Source organism: Nanorana parkeri, unplaced genomic scaffold (assembly GCF_000935625.1).
Source record: "Nanorana parkeri isolate BGI_ZX_2015 unplaced genomic scaffold, ASM93562v1 scaffold639, whole genome shotgun sequence".
NCBI classification, from domain to species: Eukaryota; Metazoa; Chordata; class Amphibia; order Anura; family Dicroglossidae; genus Nanorana; species Nanorana parkeri.
Window position 1 is genome coordinate 318,683 of NW_017306907.1, and position 9,927 is coordinate 328,609.

Consider the following 9,927-nt stretch of genomic DNA (forward strand, 5'->3'; position numbering starts at 1 on the left):
CCTAGTATATTGTTTATTTTACAAATAGTTTATTAGTTTTTGTCTAAGAGTAAAACAGTACAAAACAATAGAAGAAATAAGACAATGTGAGGGGGATTTATCAAAACTGGAGCAGAGAAAATCTGGAGCAGCTGTGCATGGCAACCAATTGGCTTCTCTCTTTCATTTTCAAATCTTAACTGAACAGACTAAAGAGAGAAACTGATTGGTTGCCATGCACTGCTGCTCCAGATTTTGTCTGCTCCAGTTTTGATAAATTCCCGCCTTTGTCTCAATGAGTGCAAGGCAAAATACAATATAGCCATAAACATCATATAAGACAGTACATATGTTGCAAATTATATAGACAAGGGATGTTCACATACCAAGTACCGTACTTGTACAAGTACAGATACTTTTCTAGCTCCAAGACTAGACTAGAGAAAAACTCAAAAGTTAGGAGGCATCTGTCAGTTTTAAGGAGCATACGGAGCTCCTGGGATTTGTACATCCCCGTTTCAATGTATAATTTGTTATATATATTTCTTAGGGATGCACTGACACCATTTTTCCCAGACCAAGTACAAGTACTGATACTCGTCCAAGTACTTACAGATACAATTACTGATACATTTTTGTTTAGTGTCATGTGACAGTTTTTCTAAAAGAATACAGACTAATGATTTCAGGGCAGTGATGGAGCGCCGGGGCCCAGTCGCAGCTGCAACCACTGTGACCATTGTAGTTCTCGTTAAAAATGACAAGTATCGGCACTGGTATCTGAACTGGTATTTGAACATCCCTAACATAGACATAGTTGAAAAAATAGGCTACGAATTTCTTAAAAATGACAGAACCAGTGGTAGTGTCCTGCTACAACTAATGTGGGCATCCTGCACTGCAAGCCACCTGGAAACGGGGCAAATTAACACCCAGGTGAAGGTACAAGAGACACACCCGGAAGAAAAGCTGTACAGTGCAGGGAAGAGAAGCATAACAACTAGAATGGACTAGCATGAGTAGAGAAGATAGAACTGAGGAAGAGGAGAAAAGCAGTGAGAAATAAAAAGTGCAGTATTCGGCGGAGCTAGCTGTCACTGCTAGCTCCTCCCAATTGTTTTTTTATTATTATTGTTTTCTTTTTTAAACAAATCTTATTTTTTTTTAATGTATCATTTTTTTTAAATTCTACTTTTTCGGGGGTTGGGGTTCCTACTTTTTTCACTAATTTTCTATTCTGCTCGGTATCACAGAGGTACCGAACAGAATAGCCGAGCCGAATGCCGCCAACTATTCTCTCACTGCCGTTCGGCCCCTATGTGAATAGGGGCGAAATGCAGTGAGGGAGCTGCCGCAGCTTCGGCTCAGCTGATCCAGATGTTGGCTCGGCAGAGTCGAAGTCCTTCTCATGCTCTACATGTTCGGCTGAAATCAGCCGATGTACGGCTGAAATCAGCCGATGTACAAGGCTGAAGTGAATAGCCGAACATCTCACTTTACTTCAGGTGGGTTATTCACTCAGCTGCCTTTGGCAGCTTTGTCAATAACCCTCTATGTCTTTGGGAAGCAATTTAGAGAACCACTTTATAAACCTCCCCCAGAGTGGCTGGAGAATGTACCGAGCCTACATTATCACAAAAGTAGTTCTGGGTTGATTCCTCCAGTTGTCTAAGAATGTCTGGGTGGGACAATAAAAAATTCTTATGCAGCTAGGGGGAGGGCCCAGATATTGGAAAGAGGAAGTTGAAAAATCCTATGCACCAGGATAAAAATCCTATGCACCAAGACATGATCATTTTTGGTTCTGCGAAAAAAATTGTGTTGTACTGAGTAATAAATGTAGTCCTGCAAAGCGGGGTTAATCTCTCTCCAGGCATCTAAAAGATCATGGGGTCATAGTAAATTCCGAAAGCGAGAAGAGTACAAACAAGACACAGCAGTAGTGGTATGTGAAGATTTATCCAGCTTAGGATCTAGTATTAAATTTGAGTCCTCACAAAAAAAAGCCATAACTTTTTGGTGGGCATTCAAATGTTCAGAAATGGGGGGGAAAAAGGAAGCTGTGATGTATTGGGAGCATAATACGTAAGAATGATAATCTCAGTACTGTACAAAGAACCTTTGAGTAGCAAATAATGACCCTGAGGGTCAGCAAATTGTTTGGTGCAGGAGAAAGGCTGTTCTTTACAGAACGCAATCAAAACGCCCCTGCGCTTCAATGGAACAGAAGCTAAAATAACCCAGGCGGTAAGAGGAAGAAAAAAAAAAAGCTAACGGCTAAGCTAAGGGAAACTTCCCCTGCAATGTGAACATCTTATTTTCCTTTAGTAAATTAACCCCCAGGTGTGTGTCCAATGTACTTTTTAACATGGTTGGGCATAATGGAGTACACCTAAATACCATTTTTACCTTTTTTTCAACTAAGTAGCTATGTGTGGGAGTCAATTCCAGAAGTACTTATCCTCATGGTCCCCTTCCTTTACTTATGTGGGGATTGGTAGTTTGAGACAAATACAACAAAGATTATGGCCATCAGCAGTAATGCTCCCCTCTGCATTCTAAGAACTTGAAATCCTAAGTAGTAGTGTCAACTTTTCTAGACTAAATGACTAACCAATAATCAAGAGACTGTTATAGCTTTGGTATACCTCACATTCCATGATACCTAGAACTACTGGGTATTTCTTTTCACTTCCAGTGGCTGAACCAGGCTGCGGGGAGTTAAAGTAAATATATGCAGGGAGAGGGAGGAGGCGAACATGTTGCTTTGGGCATAAAAAATGCAGTAAGGAAGGAAGGGAGAGGCGTTGCAGATGGCTGCAGAAGGTGGATAAAATGGTTGGTGGGTGGAATATTGGACACACCTTCTAAAATTATGGTGGTCCCACCCAGAAGCAAATTCTGCTAATGCATTTTCTAGCTGCAGCCTGCCAGCTTACCCTTATATTTTGGAAAATGACCTCTACCCCTCTGCTGTCTCTCTAGGTTAGCCATGTTAACTATATCAGGATAGAAGATTTTCTTGCTACTGACACTAAAACTCTTGGGGGTCTATTCACTAAGCTGCCGTAGGCAGCCGAGTGAAAGACCGATCTGAAGTGAAGTGAGCCGAACACTGTTCGGCTATTCACTTCAGGCTGGTGCGGCTGATTTCAGCCGTACATCGGCTGAAATCAGCCGTACATCAACATGTTCAGCATGTTCGGCCGACGAGAAGTGCAGAAGGAGTTCGACTCAGCCGATCCAACATCTGGATCGGCTGAGCCGAACCTCCGGCAGGCTTCTCACTGCTGTTCGGGCTATTCTTAAAGATGCCAAACAGCAGTGAGTGAGTGAGGGACCGAGCAGAACAGAAAAAGAGTGAAAAAAGTAAAAAAAAGTAAATAGAAAACGATTGTGCGGAGCTAGCAGTGACAGCTAGCTACGCTCAATAGTTTCCTATTGTCCGGCGGCTCTGCTGCTGTAAAAAAATAAAAAAAAGAAAAAAATAAACAACTCTCCCGGGCGCTCTGGGAGCCTCCCGCTCCCGGCCGCCCAATTGACCTCCAATGATCTACATAGGTCATTATGATGTTATCACCGCATGTGACATACTGTATGTTCTCTCTTATTTTGACTCCCTGCGTCAACTCCCTTCCTGTCCTTTTTTCTTCTCTGCCTTTCTTCTTTCCACTTGTTGCTCCACTTGTACATTCAGTGTTTTTTTTAATCTTCTGTTTTTTACTTTCCAATAAAATATATTGTCATATTACCTAATACTGTAATGTGCTTAGGGCACCTCATCCTCTTAGAGCACATATCATGTTTTAATCCCTACTTTGATTTCATATATTGACAAAGGCCCTGTCATCTGTACTTTCATGTGACTACCTTTTTGTTATTACTGCACGTTATTTACGTTTGATTGTCCTGCTGTGAGCCTATATGTAGGGGCTCATCCTATTTTGTTTACATGCTGATTGTATTGCTTGTTCTCATCTACTACCTGTTTTCTGTTTGTTTATAAATAAACTTGATTAAACTAAAAATTATGGTGGTCCCAGCCAAATGAGGATGGTTGGGGACTGTACCTAAAGGCCAAGTCATGGGGTATTTTCCAGTGTACATTTGACTTTCTTTAAGCTGACATAGAGGCAAGTGTATGTTTACCCCAAACTTTTAAAAATGTTTTGGATAAAGTAAAAGCAATCACATCACTACCTCACGAATCATTACAATATACTGTATGGGGGACATCTCACCTGTGGGAGATAGTTCACCTTGCTTCTTGTCCCTTTGACCGAAAGGTATGAGGTGAGCAATTTTCAGCTCATCCTGGTTTCACAATAGTCATTACTACTCAAATGTATCAAGAAAACATAGTTGTATTTACTCTGGTATATATACATTTCAAAATGACTCACAAAATCACACGGGTGCTGCCTGCTCTTAAAAAAAAAGTAAATGTGCTCCCAGAAAAGCTCTAAAAGGTATCGGGAAGCCAATTTATACAAGTACAGTGGGATTTTATAGGGTATAGAATTAAGATGATGTGATAGCTTGTGATTACTGCACTAAACATAAACTTTAAGTGCCCCACACACATTAAAGGTTCTGTCATGACCCTAAACACATGCTTTAGAAAATGAAGTCACTCAGGATGACCTAGCAAGGAATAGATGGCAATATAAAAAAAAAACAGTTCATACATTTTAATGTTTATAAAAAGTTTATTTATCATTGGGTAAAAACAAAGACTGAAAATAATACAAAATCAACTATCATTGGCTTACATCGTTAAGATGTAGCACCAGTATTAAATTACACTGTCATGAAAGAAATATGTGGATTTCCACCACTGGATTCCTTCAGAAAATACTATTTGCCTGGCTTTCTTTGGCTCCAGCCAAGAACAAGCATGGAGAAAATTATATTATGAGAAAACCCAGAAACCCTTATCTTTATACTCTGTCCAGGTCAATGATTCAGGAAGTACTGAAGCCAAAGGATCACCATAAAAGGTAAGCAACTAGCATTTTCAAAAGGAAAGGTCAGCAATGGCAGCCCCCCCTTTATAGGGACATGTTTTCTTTAGGCTGATTGGCCAACAGAATGGCAGATAGAAACCTATAGACCATGGCCAACAGAATGACAGATCAAAACCTATAGACCATCACCACTGCATTCCAACAGGAAGACGATAAAAGACAGTCATTGCTACTGTACAGATTGTCTGTCCTTGTTGAGGTTTTCAATGACACAGTCACTCTGTTTTTCCCAGCAAATAGTAAGCATCATTTTGCAGGAAAGGCTTCTCAGATTGAGAGAGAATTCCTGCTCTCTGGGAAGTAGTTGGAGGTATGTGCACATAACTGCACCAAGTTTGTTTGTTGTCAAGTAGTGTTCCAGTGGGAAAAGGGTGGTACGGTACAATTTTTATGCATTGCCGGATATATGTGCCTAACTGTTTTACCGGAGAGCAGCCTAGTATAGTATCTTGTAAGAGCTAAGACCTCATTATCATCCTGGTGTGCTCCTATTATCTGGCTTTGTGGTGCACAGCATTTCTTAAAGAACCTTAAAGAAGTCTACTAAAGCAGTAAAGATCCATGGGGTCACAAATGCTGCCTGTGTGCTATCTCTCGAGTGACTATAGATATCCAGCAATAAAACAAAAGGTGTAAACAGATTAAGTGCTTGGGAAGACAGGCTTTAGACCATTGAACAAGCTAAATGCTGTATGCCTTGTGATGCTTTCCCCTTAGTTTTAACTTGAGTTTTTAAAATTGATTTGACGCTTCACATAAAGCTGTTTTAGACTGCTTCTTAATTGCATTGAGCTCCTTCTAAACTGCACCAAGCTACTTCTGAGTTTCATTGATCTGCTTCAGAGTGGTATCAAGCAGCTTCTGAGTTGCTGGGGGAAGTTTCTGAGTTGCCCCAAGCTGCTCCTGGGTTGCATCAGGCTGTCATTTGGTTGTTTTTGCATTCACCTTGACCTTTAAAGGGAAGAAATAAGCACGGATGCAAAGAAAAAAAACATGTTCATAAGCCCTAATATATACAGCTTGAGACCCAAAAATACAAATTATGGTTCAGTGGGCCGGATTTACTAAAAGGAAATGCACATGACCAGCCAGAAATCTTTATGTGTACTGTAGGCATGTCTGTTTTGCAGATTTACATGAATGTCTCATCCTGCAAATGCAGACTCTTACATTCAGTTGTTAAAATAGGCTTTAAAATATGAATGTAATCTTAAATGTTCATTTCAATCTTTCTAAATCTGCAGCTTTTGGTAAAATAATAACTATTGATCCAGCCAAACAAGTCCTTGTTCAGGCACTTCCTGTTATGGGTTGACAACTAGTTCCTGCATTGTCACCCTGCCACATACTCCTGGTGGAGACGACAAATGGCTGTGCCAACACACATTTTGCAGGCATGGTCTACCGTTGTCACTATTAGAGAGCTGGAAGAGGTTGGAGAAGATCAGCAGCACTGAGATGCAAAAAAAGTGAAACAAAAGGTGAAAGCAGCATTGTATGGAAAAGAAAACCCCCCCAAAAACCCAAAACATGGCAATTGTTTATGATATGTTGTGCTTTAGCAAACTAAATATTGTCTGGTTAGAGTTTAGATTTAGTTTTAGTGCATATGTTGCAGTTCCTTTCTATGATGTGAATGTATGTGTTAAATAGCGCCTGCATTCATGCATCTACATGTGTCCTCAAACCTACCCACACATACACTTCACCATTAATTTATCACCAAATTTTATTTCCCTACAATTATATAAAGCAGGAAAACCAAGACATGAATACAATACTATTTCAGAATATTTTGTGTGAGCTTAAATCTAATTCTTGTGTTTGACATGATGATGACAGTTTAAGCTATATGAATGTAAAAAGAGTATATAAGTATAGCACAGGTATGAAACATAGGAGCAGCATGAAAGAACCTGTACACCAAGCTCTTATAAGAATTAAGGCAGTCTAATCCAGGGTATACATGATGCAAATTTCGGTTGGTCCTTGATGAACCACGGAGATTCGCACAGTGGGTGCCGCTGTGGGCACCCTTCCATCCAGTATCCCTTGTTCAGCTGAGCAGGTTGGAGAATTCTCCATCAACTGCAAGCTCCATTGTGGTACTTTGACAGTGGACGCTATGAGAATACAATGATAACAGCGGGGGATTCCTGTTATATTTTGGTCGCTCAGCCTGGTAGTTTGCGATGTCCTCTCCTCCCGCCCATGGGGCTTCTCTGGATCCCCGCTGCTCTCCCCATCTCTATGCAACGGGGATCCGAGAAGAAGTGAAGGAACCACTGCAGCCGACGTGGGGTGGAGAAGGGAGCCGCTGTCAGCTGATCACTCCAGTGTTTGTAAATAACTGGGGACACTATGTGTCCCCAGTTTTGAATGAACAGGATGTGATTTACATCACTTCCTGTTCATTCATGAGTTTCTCAATGGGGAGAAGCACTCTGTACAGAGGCTCCTCCCCATTCATAAACTGGATGATAGTAAAATAGTTTCTGAATGAATGGGAAGCCTCTGTGAATGAGTGGGAAGCCTCTGTGCTCTCCATTCATTTAGAACAGAGGCTGCAGAAAAAGAGATTGTGTCCTCAATTTCTTTTTTTATTTTAAAGGGGAAATATCAGGGGGCTGTTTAGACCTCTAATATTTCCCTGAAGACCCCCCAAGAGTAACAACGTTTTTTTCTTGCCTCGGGCGCAAAAGGAGCTGCCTACGGCTATGCTCCCGTGGTGCTTGTGAGGCTGCCAGCTGAATGTGTTAGACACTGATGGAAAGGGGCAGGGCACCTCTCCCCATGTGCAACGTCGGCCACACAAGCACCACGGGAGGACAGGACGCCGGGGCCTCTGGGACGCACTGGAATGTAAGCCGGCCGACTCCCTGCGTATAGGAGCGGAATAGGGTGTGGGGTTGTATTGAAGTCAATGGCACCGCAGCCATGCCCCCTGCTCACAGTGCGATCGCCCACACCCGGAACGCAGGCACTTTAGTGCCTGCATTCCGTTCCAGTGCGCTCTGCAAAAATAGTGTTTGCAGCATTTTTGCAGATTGCACTGGACCAGAATGCAGGCACTAATGTGCCTGGGTTCTGGGTGCAGGTGATTGCAGTGTGGGCGAGGGGCCTGCCCGTGGTGCCATTGACTTCAATGCACCGCCATGCCCCCTCCCGCCACTGAATGGAGGTGTTTTTTCGTTGGTAGATCTCATTGAGCTCGCCATTTGAAGAGTAGATCTCCAGACGAAAAATTGTGGGTGCCCCTGATTTAGAGGCTGTTCACTGTCAAAATAAATTTTGCTTAGCTCAGTAGATGTGGTAAAGATTCACTTAGTAAAGAATACCCAATTACGCAAAGAAAATAAACAAAAAACAGTATTTCTGCTTGCACAAGATTGGACGATGGAAGCCGTCAGACCTTCACCTAATTCCCTAAGCTAAGGGAAAATCCCCCTGTAATGTGAACAGCCTATTTGTCTTTAATCAACCCTCCCTTGCTGTTGCAAGTCATGCAATATGGTTTCTTTACATTTAGTGATTTTTTTGTTTCAGTTGCCTTTAGTGATATCAGTACACACTTGATGATGTATTGTTCTCATATGAAAAGCCAATACAGACTTACAAAAGCAGGGCATACATGGGTAGATTTTTACACGAATGTTCGTACGTAAAATATCAATTGGAATGTCTGATACTGGCATTAGAAACTTTCCGATTGTTGTTTAATTTTTGCTTTTATTTAACATTGTATTTTGGAATAAATGGTGTTTCTGATGAAAACCACATTGACTGTTAGAAATTCATTCCATCGAGAAAAAAATTCCAACATGCTCCTTCGTAAAGTTTCGGGAATATTGTAGTTTTTCTTTGTTGATTGCACCATACTAATTTATACATATTCGAAAGGAACGGTCCGACAATGACTTCTTTTGTACAAAATTCTAACCGTGTCTATCCTACTTATCTAATGTATGATAGTTCCAAAAGGTTATAGAAAATGCAGTTTTGATTCCAGGTAGTTGGCAAATGTTTGACCCTCTGGAGCTGGTAGCTTATTAAACCATATTTGTAAGGGAATAGTCATATGTGTATTGGCATCGTCATCTCCCCAAACATCACCACATTGCTGTTAGATAACACAGCTCCAGGCTTATCTTGGCACATTTGCGGATGCAAACCAAATGTATGAATGACCAAAACCTTCATTTTCTAGTTTTGGATAGAGTGGGGAAGTTAGGCAGTTTTTTTTTGCTTTCTGTCCATTGGGGAGATTTCCCTTCACTTTCTATTTTGGAGCTGCAACAGCAAGTGAGCTGAATTCATTAAAAACTAAGCGGAATTTCCACCTTAGATAGTTTTCACTGAAAACGTTGTCGCTATTAAAAGATTTACAATGACCTCTTATTCTGGTGACAATCTACAGCTTTGGATTTCCTTTCCTTATCTTCTATCCCCGTGGTTACCTGGACCAATAGTAAGGGTAAAGATACCCAGCCGGGCTGTACAGACAACAGTTCTATTCCTTCCCTACTGCATCCAAAGGTTTTTGCTATGGATATCAAACTCTTCACCCTTTTGTGAAAAACCCTGTGAGTGTTGTTAATACAAAATATATATTAAACAATGTTAAAGAAATAAAGTAGAGGGCTTTTAGTTGATGGAGATCTTACATGTGTTATCCAAAATAATTTCCTGCCACACATTAACTCTTCTAATATACTAAACAATGATTGGAAATATAATCACTCACTTTGCTATGTCCCCAAATCTACTGGTATTATATTTGTAGTAATCCCAAAAACTAACACAAAACAACAAAAAAACATTTCACTGGCCAGTTTCTCAGAACATAAAAGTGCGTATTATTTATTTAAACATAGCTAAAAAAACCATATTGCAAACGCAACCCTATTTTATATATATATAT